We start from the raw sequence: 24610 nt of genomic DNA, 5'->3' as shown, positions 1-24610 counted from the left end.
AATCAGACTGCTGCAGTTTGGATCCTATTCAACTCAGTACATAACACCCCTCCCCTCTAAGTTCCAGTCCTGCCCGGGAGGTCGCATTCATAGTCCTCGAGGTACGCTGGCGGCCTACGTGTGCATTGCGGCCTGTGGTGTTCCTTGGTCCAGGGTTCAGGTTCTGGCTCGTGTTCCAAGGATGCTGGCTGTGATGGGCCTGTTTGGTCTGGCGCAACCGGCTCGCTCAGTCATGGTTCTGGTTCCGGTGTCCTTTCGGCCTCGCGGGTCCTCTCTGGGGCTTGGGACTCCTCTGACCTTTCCTCCTCCTGGTTTTCTCCCGGGAATCATCGCCGTATCTGGTCGCAGTGGCGGCGCCAGCATTGCCCCCCATCCGTTAGCACCTCGTACGACACGGGGCCAGTGACCCTGGTGACTGTGGCGGGTACCCATGCTGGGCCTGCCCCAAAATTCTTTGCGTACACTGGGTCCTGGGCCTCGAAGGTCCGGGGGTTCCTGCCTTCCCCCACCACTACCTCATCCTGAGCTCTATCGGGGTGAAGGCGGTCCAATCTGATTGCAAGGCGCCGACCTATTAGTAGTTCAGCGGGGCTCCGGTCAGTCGTTGAGCTGGGGGTGCTGTGCTGTGCTGTGCTAGGAGGAATGTGGCAAGGCGGTACTCCCAATCCCCTTGCGTCATGCGGCGAAGGGTGTCCTTGGTGGTCCGCACCATGCGTTCTGCTTGGCCATTGGTGGCAGGGTGGAATGGCGCCGAACGGATGTGGTGGATGGCGTTCTGCGCTGTGAAGGTTTGGAATTCTCCTGACGTAAATGCAGTCCCGTTGTCTGAGACGTGAGTGTCAGGGAGCCCATGGGTTGCAAACAGCCTGCGTAGAACCTTGATGGCTGCGGATGTAGAAGTGGACGATACCAGTGCGACTTCCAGCCATTTGGTGTAGGAGTCCACCACTATGAAGAATGTTTTCCCCTGAAAGGGGCCAGCGAAGTCCACACGCAGGCGTGACCATGGTGCTCGGGCGGACTCCCAGGACTGGACTGGGGCCCTTGGGGGATCTGGGCGGGATTCTTGGCAGGCCTGGCAGTGTTTGACCCAGGCCTCTATCTCTCCGTCGATCCCCGGGCACCACACATAACTCCTGGCCAGGGTCTTCATTCTTACTACCCCTGGGTGTGTCTCATGTAGGGCTGTGAGGACCCTTTTGCGGAGGGGCTGGGGAACAATGACCCTGCTTCCCCATAACAGGCACCCCTTGTGGGCCGACAGTTCATGTTTGCGGGTTGTGTAGCCAGCGAATTCTGGCCCAGGGCTGCTGCTGGGCCATCCCCTCCACACCCAGTCCAGGACCCGGGAGAGGACCCTCTCTTTCTTAGAATGGTGTGCAACTTCTTGTGCCTGAATGGGGCGGTCGGGAAGCAGCTCCAGGCTCATAAACTCTTGTGCAGGTGCTGGGTCGGGGCCTGTTTCCGGTAGTGGTAGCCTGCTGAGGGCGTCCGCATGGCCCATCGCCTTCCCCGGGCGGTGAATCAGTGCATACTGGTAGCTGGCAAGGAAAATTGACCACCTGAGGACGCGAGGAGACAGCACTTGGGGGGTCTGCTTTTCGGCAAACAAGCCAAGCAACGGCTTGTGGTCAGTCACCACGGTGAAGGGCCGCCCGTACAAGAAATCGTGGAATTTTTTTACTCCTTTCACGATTGCCAGCCCCTCCTTGTCTATTTGCGAGTAGTTCCGCTCGGTTGCGTTGAGTGTCTGGGAAAAGTATGCTACCGGTACCTCTCTTCCATCCGGGAGTTGGTGTCCCAGGACAGCGTCAATGCCATAGGGCGAGGCGTCGCATGCTAGCACCACCGGCAGCCTCTCATCGAAGTGTGCCAAGACCGAGTTTGAGACAAGCAAGTCCTTGACTGCCTGGAATGCAGCCTCCTGGCGCTGGCCCCACACCCAAGGGGCCTGCTTGTCCAGGAGTCTGTGTAGGGGCTCCGCTACCGCCGCCTTGTGGGGAAGGAAGGAATGGTAAAAGTTCAATAGTCCCAAGAAGGCCTGAAGTTCAGTCTTGCTCTTGGGCGCTGGGGCATCACAAATGGCCCGTACCTTGTCCCCAGTCGGGTGGACCCCTTCTGCGTCCACCATAAATCCCAGAAAGTCCACCTGAGGCACTCCTAGTAGACATTTTTCCCGCTTCACCTTGAGACCCGCCGTCTGGAAACGGTGCAGAATGGTGCGGAGGCGGTCCTCAAACTCCTCTGGTGTGGGCCCAGCAATCAACACATCATCGAAGAAGGGGGTGACGCCAGGAATCCCTTTAAGGAGCGAGTCCATTAGATTCTGGAATATGCCTGGTGCCACACTGACACCGAATTGCAGCCGCTTTACCCTGAACGCTCCTCTGTGCGTCACAATCGTCTGTGCCTCTGCTGTGGCCTCATCTACTGGCAGCTGTTGATATGCTTGGGCCAAGTCCAGCTTGCCAAAAATTTTCGACCCAGCCAGGGTGGCAAGGACATGGCTGAGCACTGGCACTGGGTATGCATGGGCTGTGAGGGCGTGTTTATGGTACATTTGTAGTCTGCGCAGATACGGACCGAACCATTAGGCTTGACGGGTGTGACGATTGGGGTTTCCCAGGGGGCATTAGGCACCGGCTCCAGCACTCCTTGCTCCACGAGCCGGTCCAATTCCTCGTCTATACGGGGTTTCAGGGCGAACGGGACTCGGCGGGCCTTGAACCTGACCGGTCGTACTGCGGGGTCAAGCTGTAGAGCAATGGGGGGGCCCGTATACTGTCCCAATTTCCCATCGAAAACCCCTGGAAATTCCTTGCATATGGCGTCCACGTCCACTTGTAAGGTAGTGTGGTTCACCCCGGTGATGGCTAGCCCCAGTGGTCCAAACCATGCCAATCCCAGTAAGCTAATGTAGGGGCCCTTGACCACAAGCAAGTCCAGTTGCCGCGTCCACCCTCGGTATTGCACCCTGAAGGTCCCCACCCCCATTGTGGGGACCTTACGTTTCTGGAAGTCCTGGACGGTTAATTGGGCCGGCCTGAGTTTGGGACCCCCAGTAGGACACAGTTTCCTTAAGGTCCTTGCCAAGATTATGGATAGAGTTGAACCCGTGTCAAGCTCCATGCGGCATGGGCCCCCCTCTATCTGTACCTCTACATAAATTTTCTCTACGTTGGGGTGGGGCAACTGGTATACCTGGAAGTCCGTGAGCTCCGTCGAGTTGCCTTGGTGCGTTGGGCCCCGGGACCTGGGGCTCTTGGATTGGTCATCTGATGCCTGGCATCGGGTGGGCCGAGCTCAACACACCCGGGCGATGTGTCCCGATTTTCTGCACTGCCTGCACTCTGCATTGCGGAAACGGCAGGTCCTCCTCTCGTGACTTTCCCCGCAGCTTGCGCAATTCCCTCTTTCTCGTCAAGGCAGCTGTGGTGTGTGGGCTGCTTGAGTGCGCTGCTGTACTCGGTGCACCTCCTCCCTGTCAAATCCTGAGTCATCGGTGAGGTCTTCGTGGTGGACCCTCGGTTGGGATGGCAGGCTCGGCCGTGCCTCTTGCGTCGACCTCTTGGCAGCTTCCGTTGCCAGGGCCTCCTCCAGAGCGACCTGGAACGTTAGGTCCTTCTTAGCGTAGAGGCGTCGTTGCAGCTTCTCATCCTTCAGGCCACCGACGAGGCGGTCACGAAGCATGTTCTCCAGCTCTGAGAAGTTGCAGAACCGGGCGGCTTGGCGGAGAGAGGTCACAAACCCAGTTATGGTTTCCCCAGGGGCTTGCCGCTTTGCGTAGAAGGCATTTCGACGAGCCACCACTGAGGGCTGCGGCGAAAAGTGCCTCTTCAGCTGTTCCATTCTTGTTTTGTATGGAACAGTAGCGACGTCTTCAGGCGCAAGGAGAGCCCGGGCGATTTCAAATGTCTCCTCTCCGCAGACACTGAAGAATATCGCCCTCTTCTTGGCGTCTTCTTCGTCAGTGACCCCTTTGGCTTCTAGGAGGAAGGTGAAACGGGAGGCCTATGCTTCCCAGTCTCCAGATGCTGGGTTGAACGGCGAGAAGCTGCTGTCGGTTGCCATTCTGAGTTCCTTGTGTCCCGAAGCTGAAGCCTGGATACATGGTGCGAGGTAGCGGTGCGGCAGGTGGCGGTGCTGCAGTGCTGTGTGTGGCAGTCAGCTCAGTGGGATCCCATCCTCGTCGCCAGTGAAATATACTCAGAGTCGCAAAGCGATTTCATGCTCTTTATTCAGCTCATAGTGGTGAGGAGGAATGAATGAATGTCCCCTCAAAGTATCTGCTTTATATACATTATTTACACAATGGGCTGCACATGATTGGCTAATTCTGCAATTCTACTGTAAGCCAATCAGGTTGTGGATTCACTTATATCTGGAGCATGATTGGGTGGTTCCTGCCAACCAGTCATACTGCTGCATTGTTCTAGGACCAATCAGACTGCTGCAGTTTGGATCCTATTCAACTCAGTACATAACATATTCAGTCCCCAAGATGCACAGGAAATCACCTCCTCTTGGGAAGCAACAGGCGTGTCGACAATGGAAGCCTCTGTGCCCTCTTTCCAACTGGCTTTTCATGTGCCATGCCATTGTGAGCAGCAGCTAAATTATTCCTGTGGCTTCAGAGAAGGTGAAAGCTTTATGCTAAATGGGGGAAAGGAAGAGCATGAAAATGGAGGTTGGTTGACCCACAAAGGGAAGGTTGAGAGCCAGCCATATCCAGAGAGAAGGGGAATGCAATTTGTGCAGAGTATCAGTCAATGACCTCTGACAGACAAACAAACTCTTCTAGAAGCGAAAACACATTTTGAAAAGATTCTCCACAGTCATTTGCCTAGGAAGTAGATTCTCAGCATGAATTCTGTGTAGGAGCACAGGAAGCTGTGAAAAAGGAAGATGGTCTTTAATCATTTACATGGGAAGCTGCTTTATAGAAAGTCACACCATGGATCCATGTAACTCAGTACTGTCTACACTGACTGGCAGCTGCTCTCCAGGATTTTTGGTCTACACAACATGACAATTACAGGAAGCTGCCTTATACAGTCATACCTCATGTTACGTCCGCTTCATGTTACATTCTTTCAGGATACGTCCTGCGGCGACCCAGAAGTACCAGAAGGGGTCCCGTTCGCAACCAGAGGTACCACTGTACTGAGCTCAGACCATTGATCCACCTCGCTCAGGGACACCCACCTAGCTCAGAAATTTCTCCTCCAACTGGCAATAACTCTTCAAGGTTTCAGGCAGCGGGATCTCCCAGTCCGACCTTTAGATGCCGGGCACTTTGGACCTTTTGCATACCACTGAGCCGCAGTCCTTTCCCAATCAGAATCTTGCAGAACAAGCAAAAACAAAAACCCACATGTCCAAACATGAAGGTTGCCCTGGCATAGGTTTGCCTCCTCTGTGGAATCCAGGCATTTGCTGTTTAAACAGTACAATGGGCTCTGATTCCTGGGGCCAGAAAAACTGGCCACGCAAGCCAGTCGGAGTGGCAATGTCTGACTGGGAGCCATTGGTGCCATGCGCTGTTCAAAAGCTGTGCCCTGAGATCAGATACCAATGCCGACATATAGTAGGCCTAGCTGGTAAATGATTTAAACATGAAAACAATTATAGCCATATTTGCAGATAACAGCAACATATCAAAAGATTGTTTAATGCTGTATTGTGTTTTTAATATTTGGTTGGGAGCTGCCCAAAGTGGCTGGGGAAACCCAGCCAGATGGGCAGGGTATATATTACTATTGTTGTTGTTGTTGTTGTTGTTGTTGTTGTTGTTGCTGCTGCTGCTGCTGCTGCTGAATTGTCAAACCTAACTTAAAGGCACACCATGTGTTAAAGACTACTATAAGGAACTCAAGATGACTTGACTTCAAAAAGATGCAATTCCACAGCTGAGAAGAAGTAAGAAGCCTTCTCTATCACAGAACTTCTAGAACAGGCTTCCTCATCCTCGGCCCTCCAGATGTTTTGAAACTACAATTCCCATCATCCCTGACCACTGGTCCTGCTAGCTAGGGATCATGGGAGTTGTAGGCCAAAAACATCTGGAGGGCCGAGGTTGAGGAAGCCTGGGATAGCTACTACAACCCATCTATAGCCAGGGTCAGCTCATTAGACCCAATGCATTAGGCAGTAAAGGGGGCAGGATCCCAGGTGCTCGAGGCCAATTCATCCCCTTTTCCATGCAGGTGGATGAAACAAAAGTATCTCCCTTTTGCTTTGGAAGCCAAAACACAACTGCCTCCAAAGTCGGGCCGGGGTGAGGTGGGGATTAATTTTTGCTGAGGGCAAGCAGAAATGTCTGCAGCAAGTGTCCCAGAGTTCATATAAGCCCAACAAGCTCCAAGCCCTGGAATTTTAAAACCTGCAGACAACATGAGCTGGCGAACTTTACAGCTTGACAGCTGCAGAAATTCAACCAGGACAGGTTTACGTTTAATTACTTTCTGCCCTCTGTCACAGGCTGCTGACCTGCATTTAGAAACCCGGACGTCTTAGCCCAGTGAAAAATGAGAACAGCTTCTCCCCTTTGCTCCTTCACAAAATGTCAGGGGAAGAAAAGACTGATGGATAATTCAACCTGCCTGCCTAAGACACAACTTCACTCGGCAACCTTTACCTGGTCAGGGTTTCAATTTGGACAGTCCCCTTCACATTACCCTGAGGAAATGGATGGGTTGCAACAACCACCACCACCATCTTCTTTGCCACACGAAAGATGGCAAGTGCCACGTAATGACCTAGACCAGAATTAGCCAAGTGGAAACTTATTCTTCCCTTTAAGTCTCACCACCTCTTCTTGACTGGCTTTGGTACTTTCTCACACATCTCCTCAGTCCCTCTGTTCATCAATCAGCAACCTCCTTTGAGCTAATTCTCCTACCTGGGCTCTCCTTCTCTAGCAGCTCTTAAACACCAGACTCTTGCTCTTGAAGACATGCGAGTCGCCTTCTCTTGTCCTGCCACGCAGTAAGTCAGACCATTGGGCCCTCTAGCTCAGGGTTGTCTACACTGGCTCTCCAGAGCAGTGGCTCTCCAGAGTTTCAGACAGAGGTCTTTTACATTCATGTATTAGACTGGGGTGGGATGCGGGTGGCCTACGACTTGCCAATCAAAAGGTCAGCGGTTGGAATCCCCGCCATGACGGGGTGAGCTCCCGTTGCTCGGTCCCTGCTCCTGCCAACCTAGCAGTTCAAAAGCACATCAAAGTGCAAGTAGATAAATAGGTACCGCTCCGGCGGGAAGGTAAACGGCGTTTCCGTGTGCTGCTCTGGTTCGCCAGAAGCGGTTTAGTCATGCTGGCCACATGACCCGGAAGCTGTACGCCGGCTCCCTCGGCCAATAAAGTGAGATGAGCGCCGCAACCCCAGAGTCGGTCACGACTGGACCTAATGGTCAGGGGTCCTTTGACCTTTTATTAGACTGGGAGCAACACAGAGGGGGAAATTGGTGGTTTTACACAGTCACAAAGGTAAAGATAGTTGGAGGGTTGCTGAGAAGGGTAAAGTGGCAGTTTCAAACCAGGTTTGAGTACAGTCAGAAGGGAGCTTGGAAAAGCTCAGCTGTGCTGGCTTTTGTATTGTACCCATCTGTGCTATTTCTTCTTGTTAGAGTTGGCTTAAAAAACCCCTAACCTCTCAGCATTCACCCATCCCTGCTTTACTCTAACTTCTGTTCTTTAAAACCTCCACATTGTTCTTCTCAGTGTCTCTCCAATGCTACTTTGCTCAAAATCATTCCATTGTTTTAAATCACAATTTTCCCCTTTGGTGGAAAAACTGTCGCACTTTCCCCCCACCAAGGCCGTCCCTTCCGCCCAAAAGTCATTTATTGCAGAGATACGTTTCCCTCCTGCTTCTACCTTTTTCCTCCTCCTTTCTCTTTAGACCTTGGGAAACAGACAGTGAAAAGAGGGTGATGACACAGTAGTGCAGATATAGTACAGAGAGAGAAAAAATAGTCTCTTCAACAACAGATTCCAGCCCATGCTGGCAAATTCCAACACACTCAACCTGAGCACCACTCAGTCACAGAAGAGGGAAAGAGGGAGGGGAGAGCAAGGGGGGGGAGAGAGATCTTCATTTGTCTCTCTCCTCCCCACCTCCTCTTCCATCCACTATTGCTGCCTTGTGAGCACCATCCATCATGCACAAATATTCTAGCATCACTCATTTCTCCCTCACTCTGTCAACTGGTCTCCTTGTCTCTCTCTCCCCTCCCTCTAGGCTGACACAAGCAGTATTCATCACAAGCCTAGAAATGTACAGTGTTTAGGTCTGACAGCCAATTAAATATATTTTAGCTGATTAATTATCTGTCTTCCAGCTGATCAAATCCATTTGCATATTCCCAAAAGCTTAAAGTGTTTCTTAAATATGATATGTTTGTTTTTCCTGGTTAACGCAGGAGCGCAACAACCAACAACACAAAAGAGGAACAATCTCTGTAGTTGCCTTGCCATACAAGACTGTCTGCCACTTCTTGTCTTGTTACTATTTTACAGTACAGAGTCCTTCCAGAGCAGCCTTTGCCAACCTGGGATCCTCCAGACATTTAGGTCCCTTCAGCCCAGCAAGCCTGGACGCGAGCGGTTGTCCAAAATATAAGGAGGGCACCAAGTGGGCAAAGGGTGCTCCACACAGTGACTCAGTCAGCTGCTCTCCTTTCTGTTGACATATGTAATAAAACATCTGTAGCTACTGTCCTCTTATTATTCCACATATGTCCCAAGGCAATGTACAAAATGTAATAAAAACCACCACAGAACAGTCACCAAACAGCACAAAATGCATCTGGACAGGGCTGTTGTTCCGCAGAGCAGGGGCAGCCACACCAAAAACCCTGCTCCAAGTTGCTGCAGAGTGGGCTCCTGAGATCTTTGGAACTCAAAGGAGAAACTCTCCTGCAGCGTGCAAGGATCTATTGAGTATATAAGGGATAAGGTTTCTTGCTTACACTACTATCCAAACCCTACTGTTTATTCTTAAAAATAAAGACCATGGCGAATAATTCCTCTCCCCTGTTCCTTATTATAGAATCACACCAGAGCCAAAATAGGCTAATAAATAGTACCTTTAACTTGCAACCTGGCAAACTGAAGTTGCCAATCATGGATCAGCTGAAGTTTCAGTTAATTGCTGGGGGAAAGCCTCCAGGCCACCCTGCAACATCCAAAGTGACTTTCTCAGGACTTCCAGATAAACAGTCTGGTATGTCTGAATTGCACCCAGTCCAGAGCAAGGGCCTCCAGCCTATGCTTCATCATCAGCCATCTTCTCATTCTCTCTGAAAGTGGCCAAGTTTGTGATACCAGCAGCAACAGTAAGTTGGGTTTGATGCAAGATCTCACCTTCTTTGCATTATGGGACCAGTGCAGCAAGTGTCAACACCCTCAAATAGCTGAAGGGGTGCTTCCTTCCACACAGACGGACAGCGGAGGTCCTCTTAGCAGCACCTCTGCCCTGTGAAGCTCAAGAGACTGTGGTGCGTGACACACCCTATGGAGGCTACCTTCCACACACACACACACACACCCCAGACTGCAGAATGCTTTCCCCTCCAAAGGGGGTGAGGCTCAGCCATCATAAATCTTCCACCAATGAGTCAAGGTGGGGAGCCTTTGAGGTGGAAGGAAAGGCCCCTCCCCATCTGTAGAGCTGTTACTATTTCAGATAAGTGTTTAAATATGTTGCTTTGATACATTATATTCATTCTGTATGGAGCCCACCATTAGACCATAAAGTGGACAGGTTAGAAAAACTCAATTAAAAACACACCAACCAGGCGCCCTCAAGATGTTGCAAGACAACAACTTCCATCAGTCCCCAGAAGCACAGGCAATGTGGTGAACTGCAGTCCAAAATGTCTGAAGGGCACCAGGTTGGGGAAAGTTGGTCAATACAAATTAAGAAGTGCATGGTGAGGGGATTGAGAGAAGATAAATAAGGTGGCAAATACAAGTACTGTATTCTTAGGCTTTAAATGCTGACTTTTGCTTTCTCCTAATTGTATTCTCGGGTTTCCTAAAGCACAATTGATACGTTAAAGACGGTGTTTAGCAGACATCAGGCGCACACTGTCTAGGGCTGCCATACGTCTGAAAAATTCCAGACATGTACGGAAATTGGACGCCTAAAATGGCAACTGGGGTAATATTTGAATTTTAATAGATGTCTGGAATTTCCCGCACATATGGCAACCCAGGTTTTTCTTAGGTTTTCTGGTTGTGTGTGTGTGTGTGTGTGTGTGTGTGTGTGTGTGTGCTACCGAGCCTTTCTGTCTCGCTTCAGTCACCGTCAGCTTCCCTTTTGGCCCCGTCCTCCCCCTCCTGGAGCATCTGCTTGGCCCACCGCTTTGGCCCTGCCCTTTGGAGGGAAGAGAAAGCGGGGGACGCATGCAGACATGGGCAAAGCGAAGTGCTTGGCGGGGAGGGCCTGCGCCAGGCATGGGGCACCCCCCCTCTCTCTCTCTGGGCTCCCGGGGTGGGCGGCGAGGGGATGGTCTCCCCTCCTTGAGGGCCTCTTCGGTCCTTCTCCCCCGGAGGTCTCCAGGTCTCCTCCCCACCTGCCGGCCTCTGGTGTTGCTGCTCCAGCGCAGCCTTTGCGTCTGTCCCTTGCGCATGGGGTGGGGGCTCCGCTGAGACCGGGGCTGTATTCTGCTGCCATTCTGGGCCGCCTCATAGAAGCAGCAGGAGGGAGTCACCACCTTCTCACCCGCGGCTTCTTCCTCCCTGCCCAGCAGCTCTCAGTCCTGTTCCCCTGCGCACAAGCCCCTCTCCAGGTATTCTGAACATGGTGGCATGGCTTTGACCCCACTTCTAGATCTTCTCAACAACTTTGGGGGTGTCAGGAATGTTACTTTTTGAAATGTGACAAGTCTACATACCGTCAAACAGTCCTCCCCAAACCAGAAGCCGTCACCCTTTTACCTCCTTTCCATCAGTACAAAGAAATCAGATGAGCAGAACCTTCAAGGCACCCAGACCTCCAAGTCAAAGCGGCCAGTTGTGGAGGAAGAGGAGACCATAAGGACAGGTTGCAGCATTTGGGACTTCTTATGTTTAGTGAAAAGAACAGTCCATTTAAAGTTAATGGACTATGCAGAGATGGTGAAGTTGACAGCAAAACTAAGAGATCAAAAAGATGAGAACTTTGTTGAAAAGTGGAGGTTCTTTTCAGACTATTTGAGAAAAAAACTACTGTCAAATGAAATCGCATACAGGAAGGAGGTAACAGGCAGAGGAAGGAGAATAAATAAATGACTATAATATAAGTTATAATACAATAGAAAATAAATGGTAGTTATAGCAACTGATAAAGGAATACAAGAGGAACACCACAGATGTAACAATGGGAAGTCAAAATGTAAGAAATTATTATACCAAAAGTGAATTGAATAATGTCAATTTTTGTGTAAAAAACTAGTAAGAATTATTTTAAAATAAAATAAATAAATAATAAAATTCATTTTAAAAAATCTTAATAGGTGTGAATAGCAGTCTGAGGGTCTCACAGAATGGTTTCAGTTCTGAGAAGAAAAGAGCTCACAGAGGAAGAGAGTCAAAGCAAGGGCTCAGTGCCAGTTATGGCAACAACTTGAGGTACTTGCCTTGTCATAATGCAGCAGTTTCTGGGATCTGAACTCCAGAGAGTCAGGGATGCTTCCTGAATGAACAAACAGTACTCCTGCCAAGATGTGCCAAAATGCCAGTGCAGATGCTGAACACGCTTGCACTGACAATCAGCCTAAGCAAGGCAACCTGCAGCAAAGAGGGTCTGGGGTGGGAGTCAGAGAGACAGAGAGAGATGGAAAAGTCCAGGGGGCTCCCTCAGCCCATCAGACTGAGCCACTCTGCTCAGCAGCCCTGCACAAGACCCACCAAGGCTTGACCCGGCAGCCGGGCTTGGTGCTCTTCTGGGTGTTTGCCAACCTCCTGCTTTTGAAATCCCAGGCAGGCAGCAAAAACAGGATCATTAAACTGAGAATTGTGAGGAGAAGGGCATCCTCAGTGCCCAGCAAAGTCAGGCCCACCAGCTGGTTTCACAATCTGCAGGCCTCCTGCTTCTCAGCCAGGGGTGGGGAGGCCACTGAAGACTTTCCCAGGGGACAAGGGGTGTGGTATCTGAGCAAGCTTAGGATCCCCTCATCCTCTCTGTTATCTTCATTCCAGTGCCTAAGCTGCACCTCACAGCTTGCAGTATTTGCCAAATAAATAAATAATTCACATGCTCCTAAACTATGAAGGATTACGCTAATTAGAATAAACTGGGAAGACATGAGAGAAAGAGGAGTGGGCTGGTGATATTTTGTCAGCTTAACACCAAACTAATTTATGCTTTAGGGGAAATATTTGAGATTTCTAATTAAAAATCTCTACAAAGCCTGTTTTGGAGAGGGGGCCTCTCATCACTTACATTCAAGGACATTAAAAGCTGCTGCTGCCTTTTCCTTGCCTTCTTCGCCAAGAAGTTCTCCCTTTGATTTTTTTTCTTCTTCAAAAGGAAGAGTTGAATAACTCTGGATACCAAACTGGCGGAGGAAGGGGGTGCGGCAGCGCCCCCCCCCCCCGGGATGCTCACTCCGGCTCGCCCCTCCCCCACCCCAGGTGCACAGCATGTGCGCCCCTCCGGGTGCCGGAGCAGCTAGCTCCGCCTCTGATACCAAAGAAGCTTGATTCATAGCCAGTGTGGTGTAGTGGTTAAGAGCGGTGGACTCGTAATCTGGGGAACCGGGTTCGCGTCTCCGCTCCTCCACCTGCAGCTGCTGGTCTAGTCACACTTCTCTGAAGTCTCTCAGCCCCACTCACCTCACAGAGTGTTCGTTGTGGGGGTGGAAGGGAAAGGAGAATGTTAGCCGCTTTGAGACTCCTGAAGGGGAGTGAAAGGCGGGATATCAAATCCAAACTCTTCTTCTTCTTCTCCTCCTCCTCCTCCTCCTCCTCCTCCTTCTTCTTCTTCTTCTTCTTCTTCTTCTTCTTCTTCTTCCTCTTCCTCTTCAGACTGCAGCAAAATCTTCTTTCCAATGTCCCATTCATAAACAAAAAACCCATTTTGTATTTTTTGGGTGGTGAGGAAGAGGAATCAATTTCATTTTTTGAATAGTCTCCAGCAGTAGTTGCACTCTGAGTAATCCCACTGAAATAAAGGGGCTTAAGTCCATCATTTTCAATAAGCTTGCTCAGAACCGTAATCTACTTTAATTTCACCCTTATAATTCAAACAAGCTATGGTCTCCCCAAGTTCAGAGCATCACTGAGCACTGTGGAAGCCCAAAGTCTGGGAACCCAGAGCACATGCAAAGGACAATTGTACTTTCCAATTGCATCTGAACAGGGCCATAATTTGGATCTGCCTTCCCCAACCTGGTGCCCTCCAGATCTTATTGAGGTGAAAGTTTCTATCTTCCCTGAACAATGGCCATGCTAGCTGATGAGAGTGGTAATCCAAAACATCTGGAAGACACCAGGTTGTGGAATGCTAGCTTAGATTTTAAATTTGTTTGTTTTTTAAATGGCTTATCCCCATTAATCCTTGGGAATTTCAGTACATTAGAAACCAACTGTTCCACTTTCAGCCAAAGAGCCAAATGACCCCCCCCCCAGATGCCTTGAGGTCTTTCCCCTGGCAACCATGAAGCCTGAGGCCTTTCCTATCCATCGCTCTCCTTGATTAAGAGATGGGGCCTGAGCTAGACAGCAAAGTCTCCCCACCACACACACAAATATGGAAATGGTTCAACTACGACTTGGTAGCTGTCCTACACCTTACACTAGAGTTGCCTAATGTTTGGCCCTCCAGATCAGGGGTGGACCTTGGCAATATGGCACCCTGCGCAAAACCAAAATTTAATGACCCACTCCCCACCAGCCTTCATGCCTCTTTCCTAAAGCTGGGTAAGAGAGGCACTGGGCAAGCACTAAGTAGGATTTGGGAAGGAGACAGGAGGACTCTAGGAACCTGTCAAAGCCTCATGGGTCCTTCCCAGAACAGGGCAAGGCACCCTCCCCCTTGGTGCTGCACCCAGTGCAAGGAAACCAGTCATGCTGTCCTAAATCCAACATCATCTGGGTGGACACAGGTTACCCAACCCTGCCATAGTCACTTCAGAATTTAAAACTTGTTTTCCAAAGTGTCCAGCCCCTTATGGTTGTGGAGATGCACAACTGAAATTTTGTACTGCAGGCTGGGGACTTCGTAAGATCCTCAATAGTTAGAGATGAGGCTTTGGTGACTTGTTCAGTTCCTTAACCCCATTCCACTAGCAAAAACAGAACTTATGCAAAATAGAAACAGACACGAGAGAGAGAGAGAGAGAGAGAGAGAGAGAGAGAGAGAGAGAGATTGTCATAGAATATGGTTGGTCAAAAAATAAGAAGTGGAATACAGTGGTACCTCGGGTTTAATACGCTTCAGGTTAAAGACGCTTCAGGTTACAGACTCCGCTACCCCAGAAATAGTCCCACGGGTTAAGAACTTTGCTTCAGGATGAGAACAGAAATTATGCGGTGGTGGCGTGGCGGCAGCAGGAGGCCCCATTAGTTAAAGTGGTGCTTCAGGTTAAGAACAGTTTCAGGTTAAGAACGGATCTCCAGAACGAATTAAGTACTTAACCCGAGGTACCACTGTACACAAAGTCCTGTTTAGGACTTTCCTTCCGTTTTTTATTTCCACCACTGATGCCTATCCCTGACCTAGAGACAGAATTCCCAGTTAAAACAGTCAGCCGGCTGCCAAGAAAGGTATAAACATTTTGCTCCCTTTCCAAGCCTTTGCTAAATGTGCTTTTTTAAATCACCCAAGCAGATGGCATACGTGCCTTTTTCACTGACAGTGAAACATATGGTGCCTTATAAAAGGTGCTTTAGGAAGAAACCACAATCACCTAAAGAGATTAAGATGCCACAAACTCCTTTCATTTTAGCTATCAGATTACATTTATTTATGAGACTATAAAATGAAGGCAAATCCAGGTATGTTCCAAGCTTGCTTTCTCTTCTCTGGAGAATAGGGCCCAAACCAATGGATTCAAGTTACAAGAAAGGAGATTCTGACTAAACATCAGAAGAACTTCCTGACAGTAAGGACTGTTCGACATTCAGGAGGTTGTGGACTCTCCTTTCTTGGAAGTTTTAAAGCAGAGGCTGGAAGGCCGTCTGCCATGGATGCTTTAGCTGACATTCCTTTTTTTTTTTTTTAATGATATTTATTGGGAATTTAAAGTTACCAAAAAAAAGAGAAGAAAGAAAAACAAAGAAAAACAAAGAAAAAAGAGATTAAGCAGTACAGATCAATAAAAAGAAAATAAAAAATACCAAACATACAATACACCGAAATCCAAAACAAAAACAACAAAAATAAATTTAAAAACAAATCCAATATTCCCATACCCTTATCTTCATTAACTTATTTCCTCGACCTCTTCACACCTCCCTTTTTTGTATTCTAATTATTAATTGTCTCAGCAAATCCTTTCCATCTTTCACTATATTCTGTCCTTTAATTGTCTTATTTTATTTTAGCCTTATCTTACCATAAAAAACCTAGAACTTAAAAGCTTATTTATACATAACTCCTTATAACATTTCTACTAAAGCCTAATAGTTTCATTCCAAGATTTTCCTAACAGTCGTTAATTTTGCACTATTTCTCTAAATAAATTTAAACTTTCTGCCAATGTTCATCCACCGTCTCTTCTTCCTGGTCTCGGGTTCTGTCAGTCCTTTCTATCTGTTTCATCTTATGTCCGAGGCTCTTAACTCTTTTCCATGTCCCTTCTGCAAATCTTCTTCATAGTTGTACCTGCACTTTATTTTGTCTTCTGCTGGTCTTGTTCTTAATTTCCTTCCTTTGTCTCTGAGGAGTAGATCTCGGGGGGACAACCTAAGAGTGTCTTTATCCCTTCTCAGCCGGTCAGCCCGTTCTCCATAGTTAACACTAAAATCCAAGAAATATTCCAAAATATACTTCAATGCCCCTCCAAAGTTGAGTGCCTCGACCACTCCAATCTCCTCCTGGCCCAAAACCAAATCCCATAGGTCAAAGCGTCCCTGCATAGGAGAATCTGACCAACTTGCCATCTCCAATCTCGACGGGACTCCGTCTCTCCAAGTCTGTCTCAGCTTATGCTCCTGCCGGGCCACATCTCTTTCAACTTGTATTACTTGAGGTTCAACAGCAACCTCCTCCTTTGTCTTCTCCGCACCTTGCCCTGTCAGGGCAGATTCCTGGGTCAGTTGTTGAGCAGGTTCTATATCAGTGGTCACTGTTTGACCAAAGTTATCAATTGCAATAGTCATCAAATCCATCTTCACATGAAGCTGCTCCAACAAAACACTTGTCCTGCACAAAGCAAACACTAAGGTTTCCTGTGTCAACATTCTTATCCAAGGTCAGAGCCTGTTTCTCACGCTCTCTAATTCTCTACAGCTGTAGAGTTCCCCATGTCCACTCCAACAACAGTTCAAAAGCTCCCTCTAGAGGAAACAATTTCTATTTGTATCCATCCTTTTACAAGCAGATCCAGCAACAAAATTGCTTTCGTTTTTCAAATCTTTGTTCCTTTTTAGTGCAAAAGGAAACATTGGAGTCAATATGTTTCTCTTATTTAGCTATCTGTCAACATGCGTTATTATTCACAGTCAATGACCTTTCCCCAAACGTCTATCTTTGACAGCCCGTTCCCAGGTTCAAGACGATAGAAATTTATCTTTCTTTACTCCCTCTCCTGCAGGCTTGAGCAATTTAAGATTTCCCCCTCTTCTCCTGTTTCCAAGGGGGATTTGTAGCTTAAACCTATGGAAATTTAGTCCTTTACAGATGACTTTCCAGACTTCAGCTTACGATGTCTTTGCTTCAAACTGTTTACAAAAGCGGAAGGCGGACTTCCTGTTTAGACCTTCCCGCTCCGGTGCCAAATTACGAAGTTTAGTAATCCAAATTTTCCGTTCTACTCATGGGTACTTGTTTAGAGTCCAATTGTCCACAGGAAAAAAGTCAGCGCTCTCCGACAACAGCAATGCGGCTTCACTCCGTGAAAAGAGCAATCGATTCGAAGCACCGCGCCGCTCACCCCACGTCGCTCCGGATCCCCGTAGCCGGGTTTCCCCGCGAGTAGGGGAGGCGCTAAAGGGGCCAGCCGAATCCCAGGTCCACAGGCTTCTCCCGCCTGTGGTTTTTGATGGGTCTCCGCCTCGCCGTGGCGGTCCAGACCCTAATTTTCACGGAGCGGGTTCCTCCAGATCAGAGGAAGCCCGCCATTGCCGGTGGCGCTAACCCGGAAGTCGCTTTAGCTGACATTCCAGCATTGCAGGGGGTTGGACTAGATCAAACATGTCCAACGTGTCGATTGCGATCCACCGGTCGATCGCAGGATGGATTTTGGTTGACCACACAACCAAGGCCCCCCTCGCCCATGGAATAGCTGTCAACATTTTCCTTTTTTTAAGGGAAATTCCCTTATTCCAAATAGGATTCCTCACAAGAAAAGGGAAAAGGTGACAGCTATGGCCCATGGCTGCTGGGGCCCCTCATCGCGCACTTGGTCGCAGCCGAAGCCCCTCCGCAGGCGGCATGGCCGGTCGAGGCTCCTCTTAGCCGCGCTGCCTCACCGCAGCAAGCGCTCTGGCTGGCGCTGCCTCCGCCTCTTCGTGGCCGCCTTTAGCGCCTCCTTCCCGCTCCAGACGCCGCTGATCCTCTGCGCCAGCAGGCAGGTGCTGCAGCGGCGCCGCTCCCTCCATGCCCCCCCCCAGGAAAGGCGGCAGGCGCCTCCCTCCGTCCCCAGCAAGCCACAGCCCCAGGCAGGGAGGGGGTGGCCGAGGAGGCGCGGGCTCCGTGCAGGCTGCAGCGCTGCAGGGGGAGCCACAGGAAGGAGGGGGGCATGGAGAGAGACGAGGACGCCCCTCCCCGCCCCCCCTTTCCAGCTCCAGCCTAGCTGCGTTTATTCGAAAGTAAGGCCCGCCCCCATAAAGGGGAAATTGGGCATTTCGGGGGGTGTTGGCTTCCCACGTGTTCCAAGGGCCCTGGGAGGGGGCTGATGTGGGGGTAATAATTTGTTATTATTTTTATCGTCATCATCATAATTTATTATTTATACCCCGCCCATCTGGCTGGGTTTCCCCAGCCAAATATAATATGTTTAAGTTGAAGAATGACAATGGGAGAATGTGGGCAGATCCCTGCCAGTTTTTGATACTGGATAGTAGATCACAGCCTACTGGAGCAGATGGCGCTTGGTCCCTTCCAACTCCACAGTTCTGTGATTCTATCATTCTAAAACAAAATTATCAGCCCCCTCATCTTACTATACACTACAAGAAGAATGTAATTTTCTTCAGCAGCACTGAATACATAATCAGTTTTATTATTATAGCCTATTAGGATTACAGGAGATGTTCCTTGAAATCATTTCACAGGGTGGGGAGTGAAGGACTATCACATAGAGGCTGTTCCATTTTGCCTCATACAAATGACTTCACTTGCTGCAGATCTAAACACTTCATCATTTTGTGGGGCAGGGGGAGGAAATGTTTTCACAATGACAAGACCTGTTTATTCTCTGCCATCCTTTGGCAGAACATAAACATAACCAATGCTGTCAAAAATGGACCAAAGTACATGTAAATCACAGCTATATGTGCCAAGAAGCAAATTTGTTTTTGCAGACTGGGAATGAGACCTAAATTTACTACTAGCCAGAAAAAAGTGTGCAGAGAGAGAGAGAGAGAGAGAGAGAGAGAGAGAGAGAAATGGGGGTGTCCAAATGCCAGCGTAAGGGCTCAGTTTGGCCCTTGGGTGCTCCTTGTCTTTCCCACCCACCATCAGAGCCCTGGATTCAGAGAATCCTCCATATATTTTTTATAAACCTCAGTAGCATTTTCTGTGAGGCATGGATCATCAGACAACATGGCATCTTAGTACCGATTCTGTGGCCTCTGTGACCTCGAGGCAGAAATTGCAACTGGTGACCATTAAATCATTCCATTCCTTTCTCAAAGGGGAGGTGATTCAATGGGCAAAGGTTGGGAGGTGAGTCAAAGCCCCCCAAATAAGTGCTGCTATTGGCATCCGCCCTAGTGCTTTGGACTCCTCCATTCCAGAGAAACTGGCATGGTGCTGGGAGGCCAGAAAGCATCTAAATCAGTGGCTCCCAAACTTTTTCAGGGCAGTGCCCCCTTAGTTCCATAAACCCATCCTCAGTGCCCCCTCCCCTATGCAAAGACATTATTCAGAATAGCAGTTTGCACAAGACACTCAGGTAAACGATAATACAATAAAATTCAAATCAGTAACAATTAATTTCAAACTCAAAATCTGTTAGATAGTGGATAGACATAGCAGACGAAGCAGAGATTTCTCCAAAGCAGCTCTTTATTTGTAAGCTGTCACAGAACTGAACAGCAAACAGCTCAGCCGGCCTGCTTTTATAGGCAGCCGGCTGTCAACATTGTAGCAACAACAACCCAGGGTTTCCCGCCTAAAATAACTGACGTGGACCTGAGTGAAAACTATATACACGATACTCCTGGTGGCCAGGGGGAGAACTTCAATACATAACAAAATCCAATTAAAGCTATTTAGTTTAATTCAAAAACACTGATGAATTGTGGACATAGTGTATATTGATTTCAGTAAGGCTTTTGACAAAGTCCCCATGATATTCTCGCGAGGAAGCTGTTAATCAGATTCAAGATGACCTTAAAAAATTGGGGGACTGAGCCAAAACTAACAAAATGAATTCCATTGGTGCAAATGTAAGGTTCTACACCTAGGCAGGAAGAACCAGCTGCGTAAATATAAGATGGGGGACACCTGACTTGCCAGTAGTACATGTGAAAAGGACATAGGGGTCTTAGTGGACCACAAGCTTAACATGAGTCCACAGTGTGATGCAGCAGCAAACAAGCAAATACTATTCTAGGCTGCATCCACAGAAGTTTAGTGTCCAGGTCAAAGGAAGTAATAGTCCCACTCTATTCCGCCTTGGTCAGATCACACCTGAAATCCTGAGTCCACATCTGGGAACCACAATTTAAGAAGGATATTGACAAGCTGGAACGTATGCAGAGGAGGGAGACCAAGATGATCAAGGGTCTGGAAACCAAGCCTTCTGAGGAGCACTTGAAGGAGCTGGGTATGTTTAGCCTGGAAAAAAGGAGACTGAGAGGAGATATGATAGCCTTTTCACATATCTCAAGGGCTGTCACATGGAAGATAGAGCAAGCTTCTTTTCTCCTGCTCTGGAGGGTTGGATTCGAACCAATGGCTTCAAGTTATAAGAAAGGAGATTCTGACTAAACACCAGGAAGAACTTTCTGACAGTAAGAGCTGTTTGGCAATGGAACAGTCTCCTGTGGGAGTTGGTGGACTCTACTTCTTTGAATGGTCATCTGTCAGAGATGCTTTAGCTGAGATTTCTTCAATGCAGGGGGTTGGACTAGATGTCCCTTGGGGTCCCTTCCAATGCTACAATTCTATGATTCTATACAATATGTTGTTTTCAACATGAAGTTCCTGAATCAATGTAATAATTTAGAATGGGTGTTTTATTAACAAGCAAACACACACACACACACACACACACACACACACACAACATCCACCAACTGAACTGAACCATCTCTGAACAAGCAAATCGACAGGCGTGCTCTTAAGATCCTATTCATCTTAAAGAGACCACATACGTCGTCATCATAGTATGAGTCTGTATGTAAAGGTGGCTGCACAACAGGAGGGACTTTTGTTGCCCCAGAGGGCAAGATTTCAACCAACGTGGTTATCACAAGGTAGCTGCATTTTGGCATTGTCTCAATCGCCTTTAACTTTTCTAGATTGCTTTGGTCTGATCCTGCAGGGCTCCTTTTCCATTCCTACCAGAGACCCCCTTGGCTGTGACTCTGGGAAGACCTGCTCCCTGCCTTGCAGGCCTTTCCCCCCTGGCCTGGGGAGGATGGGGCCCTGACTGACTCCAGCTACAAAAGCTGAGGCTGCTGAGCAGAACCTTGGGTTGTCTAGGGGTTTCTTCCTGGGGAGGTCATGTTGCTGCTGTTTTTGATATTAATTTTTTGTATCTTTATTTTAGATCTTATTATGATTTATGCAGAAATTGTTCAATTTGGTGGCATACTTTTTGATTTTTTATTCATTGTTTGCAATTGTGTATTTTTTAATGTTGTAAGCCACCTTGAGCATAGTTTGAACTATGAAAAGCTGGCATACAAATAAAGTATGTGAGTATTGCTACGCTGGTTCTCTCTTTTCCAAGTCTCCTCTCCTTCCACCGTATGGTTTTAGGTGGATGAGCTCGCAGTCAAGGGCCATTTCAAGTTCTTTCTGTGCAATGCCCAGACTGTTTTAGAATAGGCATCACAGTTCAGGGTAAACCACATGTTTTTCATGCAAAGGGCCCTGTATTCAATCCCTGGCACCTACAAATAAATGGGGGGGGGGGAATCTTCAGATGGGGGGACTGTGACAGACACTCCCCTCCAGCCTGTGGGACTAGGAAGAGCCACTGCCTGTGCAGACAGTGCTGAACTAGATGAACTCAACGATCCGACAAAGCAGGAGGCAGTGTCATTTGTTCACAGAGAAGACAAAAAGGATGTGCTAAAATGTATCCAGAAAGAAAAAAGAGCACATTGCCACTGTTCTCAAACATTTATCATGTGATATATAAATAAAACAGAAGAGAAACACTGACTTTGCACGAAACACATCTGATTTCATCAGTGCCAAATTTGCCAGACAGTTCAGCCACATCATAAGCATGCTAATTCCAAGTCCTTGCGAATCCCGGACAGCTCTCAAATCAGCTAAGCCGCCTTATCGCAGTTGCACAGGGGGACCAGTGTGTACCAGATTTTAATTGCATTGTGCGGTGGACGAAAAAGGATCTTCAAGATTACCGGGCACTTTGTATACAGAACAATCTGAACATTTGCGCATTTGAACTGGCAGCCTGGAGACAAGGCCCTTCTGGGACAATTCACATTCTAAGATGCATGTGACACAATTCACAACTCAAGGGGTAGGGTGGGTGGTTATGATGCCCACCCCACCCCCTCCCCAGATTCATTTTTAAAAGATGCTGTTGTATATGCAAGTGGGTGGGAGTTCGAAAAACCAAACAGCTGCAATAACTGCACACGTCAGTTTTTAAAGACAGGCCAAAGAAACAAGGTAGAATATGGGCAACTACTGACAGATGGGACCAGATCTGACTCCCTAAGAAGGTGGGAGCCCTGAAGCTGGATCAGGCCAGTGGCTCATGTAGCCCAGCATCCTGTTCCCAGAGTGGCCAACCAGATGCCTCTGGGACGCTCACAAGCAGGACCCGGGCACCAGTGCCCTCTCCTCACTGGGCATTCAAAGGCATATGGCCACTGTTACTGGAGGCATCACAACCACCTTCACCAGCAGCCATTTACAACTTTACCCTCCATGAATTTGCCAAATTTTCTTTTAAAAGCATCCAAGTTGGGGGCTATCACTACACCTTGTGGTAGCAAATTCCAGAATTTAACTCTGCAATGTGTGAAGAAGCCCTTTCGCTTGTTTGTCCTGAGTCTTCCAATGTTCAGCTGCATTGGATGCCCCCAAGTTCCATTCCTGTGAGGAAGAAGAAAACACTCTTTTCACTTTCTCCATGTGTTCTACACACCTCCAGCACATCCCCTCGGACTCACCATTTCTCTGTACGAGTGCTTCTCCAACTTGGGTCCCTTGCTGTTGCTGGACTATAACTCCCATCATCCCTGACCACTGGCCCTGCTATCTAGGGGTGATGGAAGTTGTAGTCCAACAACAGCAGAGGACCCAAGTTGCAGAAACACCGCGCGACTTTAAAGGCCCAAATGTTGTGTGTAAACTTTCCTTACACCGTATGGGATTAATGGAACCAGGAATACAGCCAATGCTGCAGGAACAGGTGACAACAAGAAGAGTTTAGAAGGTGTCCACCTAAAGGAAGGGAGACTGAGCTGCGGCTGTCAAGATGCTGCTGTGCTGCAACTCCCATCAGGCCCAGCTAGCACTGCCAATGGAATGGATTTATGGGAATTGTACTTCAGCAGCATCTGGAGAACCACAACTTCACTACTCCTCACCAAAAGCAATGTTTCTCGTTCCAACTATTGCTGTTTAGCGCTGATATATTTGCCTACAACAGCAACACAATACCACTAAGAATCTAAGACTGTCTCTGCTGGATCACAGAAGCTTACCAAATTTTTGTGAATTTTTGGGTGCTGTGAACAAAATTATTACCCAGCTGTGGACTCTGCAGGCTCCTTTTCCTTATAGACCAACATGTTTACCCTTGTGTGTATTTTCACAACAGTTTAAAATTGCACAAAAGATTGATTCACCACTGCTGTGCTGAAAGAGATTGCCAGTTTTATCGCAAGCCCATCAGGTCACAATCCATGCAAGGACAGCCTGCATTATGATAATTAAATCAATAATTTAGCCTCTTATTTCTCAAGGCAGTATGATAAATGAGTTTGCAGCTACAACCACAGATGGAATATTAATTAATGCAATGCCTTCAGGGTAAGTGTGCTTCTGTGTCATACAAGACACTTTATGAACTATTCTCATCTCAGGTATTGCACACATACACAAGACACCCAAAAGAAAATTGGGAAGGAACCATAAGACACCATGGTGGCTCTCGCCTCTTGAGGTAATGAGTGTGAAAAAGATAAATATGAGGAGACATTGGGCCACCTATGAACAAATAGTGAAGGAGATGGATAACTAATGGAAATTAAAACCATATGAGGAAGTTAAAGGTTTTGTGAATGATTGGTTGCATTGTTGTCAAATTAACAAAATGTTTAATGATGATAAAAAGAAAAATGGATTTGGATATACAAAATCGAAATTCAAATTAGAATTGTTAAATAACAAAGTTAAAATATTATCCAAAATGTATAAATTATTACTTGAATGGGATTTGAAAGATGAAGAAGTTAAATCAGTCATGATACACTGGGCTAAAGATATTGGTCATAATATACAATTAGAAGATTGGGAAAAATTATGGAAAGAGGGGATAATTTTCACTGCCTGCAGTGCTTTAAAGGAAGATAGAATGAAAATGATGTACAGATGGTATATAACACCAGTGAAATTAGCTAAAATGTACAAAACAAATAACAAATGCTAGAAAAAGAAGGTACTTTTTACCATATGTGGTGGGAATGTAAGAAAGTAAAGGACTTCTGGGAAATGATTTATAATGAGATTTTTAAAATGTTGAAAAATACATTTGCAAAAAAGCCAGAAGCCCTTTTACTTGGTATAGTAGGTACATTATATATATAAAAATTATATATTACAAAATTGTTTTTATCTGTGACAACTGCAGCAAGAATACTATTAGCCCAGCGATGGACGCAAGAAGAACTACCAACAAAAGAAGAGTGGCAGATGAAACTGATGGATTATGCAGAGTTGGCGAAATTAGCTAGGAAAATTCGGAACCAGCAAGACCAGACTTTCCTGAAAGATAAGAAGAAATTTATGATATATTTGAAAGACAATTGTAATCAATTGACATCGCTTGTAGGGTTGCAAGAAGTTTTGTAATGGGA

At 47.7% G+C, this 24610-nt stretch overlaps 1 protein-coding gene across 5 annotated transcripts in view; it reads right to left on the bottom strand.

Moving 5' to 3' along the window:
• APBA2 (amyloid beta precursor protein binding family A member 2) overlaps positions 1-24610 on the bottom strand; it is a 106003-nt gene that overhangs the window by 65639 nt on the left and 15754 nt on the right. The window contains exon 2 of one of the 5 annotated variants that reach the window (XM_080980723.1): positions 11626-11792. The exons of the other annotated variants lie outside the window; for them this stretch is intronic. The gene's annotated coding sequence lies outside the window, so the exon portion shown is untranslated. The remainder of the gene's footprint in view (positions 1-11625; positions 11793-24610) is intronic. 5 annotated transcript variants of the gene reach the window in all.

This window comes from Podarcis pityusensis (genome assembly GCF_964106645.2).
Source record: "Podarcis pityusensis genome assembly, chromosome: 14".
NCBI lineage: Eukaryota > Metazoa > Chordata > Lepidosauria > Squamata > Lacertidae > Podarcis > Podarcis pityusensis.
The sequence above is the reverse complement of the archived record's forward strand: the minus strand, read 5'-3'. Positions and strand labels throughout refer to the sequence as shown.